The sequence below is a fragment of the Oculina patagonica genome, chromosome 8 (genome assembly GCF_052425735.1).
Source record: "Oculina patagonica isolate OP01 chromosome 8, crgOcupat, whole genome shotgun sequence".
Lineage (NCBI taxonomy): Eukaryota > Metazoa > Cnidaria > Anthozoa > Scleractinia > Oculinidae > Oculina > Oculina patagonica.
In genome coordinates, this window is record NC_135765.1 from 10,019,321 (window position 1) to 10,020,946 (window position 1,626).

Consider the following 1,626-nt stretch of genomic DNA (forward strand, 5'->3'; position numbering starts at 1 on the left):
TTGAGCTAAATTGATGACGTTGCATGTACAAGTGGTACAATGACCGAAAATCCGGATTTAGAGCCACAAAGGTTAAGAGTTTCCGCTTTCTATCACGTATCAGCTAAAAACCGTTCTGGGGGTCACTATATATACAAGGACGTTGATTCGAGAAATAGAGTATATTGAGCTGATTGTACAGCAGTTGAGCGACGCTTCTCTTTCACAAGTTTCCTTTCAGTTCATGAGTCCTGTGCTTTAATGAGCAAAAAGGTTTCCAAAATGGAAGCTGTAATCGAAGCAAACAACAAATTCACCGTTGATCTCCACAAAGCTCTCAGAAATGCCCGAACCTTCGCCGGCCAAAACCTGTTTTATTCGCCGAGCAGTTTAAGTACTGCACTTGCCATGACTTTCATGGGAGCAACAGGAAACACAGCTGCACAGATGGCCAAGGTTTTACACTGGGATACGATGCCTAAAGAACAACTCCACACTGAAGAACAACACTTTCTCCAAGCTCTCCAAGCGTCGAACACCGCAAATAACAAGCTGCTAGCTGCAAATCGACTTTTCGTGCAGAAGAACTTCAGCCTGGTGCAGGAATTCGTGGAGGGGACAAAAAAGTTCTACGACGCTGAGATAGCCTTGGTTGATTACCAGGAAGATGCAGAGGGCGCTAGAAAAGAGGTGAATGAATGGGTCGAGCAGAAAACGAAACAGAAGATCAAGAATGTGATTGCCGAGGGAGCATTCAACACAAGCACTCGGTTGACCCTGATGAGTGCAATTTACTTCAAGGGATTTTGGCAAAACCAGTTCAATGAAGAGGATACTCACAAAATGCAATTCTCCGTCTCCGAAAGTGAAAAGGTAGACGTACAGATGATGCACGTCACGGAAAAGTTCAAGCATATGGGGATGATGGCGATGATGGAAGCTGGCGTGGAGCTTGCGTGTCAAATTCTTGAGTTGCCTTACCAAGGAGAAGATCTGTCCATGGTCATTCTGCTACCTCATGACACCCATGGGCTGGGCAAGTTAGAGGAAGACCTCACACATGACAAGCTACAAAAGGCTCTTGCATTGGTACTACAGTCTGACCCTCACAAGGTTATGGTGTTACTTCCGAGATTTAAGCTGACTCAGCAGTTTAAACTCAACCAGATTCTTGCAAACATGGGAACAACAGATATGTTTAATGAGTTCGAGGCTGATTTCTCTGGCATATCTGATTCACCAAACCCAGCGGAGAAGCTCTATGTAGCAGATGTCATTCACAAGGCATTTATAGAAGTGAATGAGAAGGGCACAGAAGCTGCAGCGGCTACCGCAGTAGTCAAGTGGCTTAAAAAGTCCAACCCTATCTTTTGCGCCGACCATCCATTTATGTTCATGATTTGTCACAAGAAGTCGAATGCGATTTTGTTTATGGGACGTGTAGTGAAACCAGAATCTAATTAAGAGTGCTGTATGTATTAATTTTTATACAATAGCCTTACCAGGTTTCTACTTATGTCAGAACCTGTAAATCGAACATTGTTTTTTACTGTCCAAAAACAGTTATAAATATATTGTAGCTAGATGTTTCTAATATAAAGTAAAGTGCTGCCCTCAGAAATTTATAATAAAGAAGAATGATCAGGA

The 1,626-nt window shown here is 42.9% G+C and overlaps 1 pseudogene; it reads left to right on the forward strand.

The window, feature by feature from the left end:
* The first annotated feature begins 108 nt into the window (after window positions 1-108).
* LOC144662589 (leukocyte elastase inhibitor pseudogene) lies at window positions 109-1,626 on the forward strand (annotated as a pseudogene).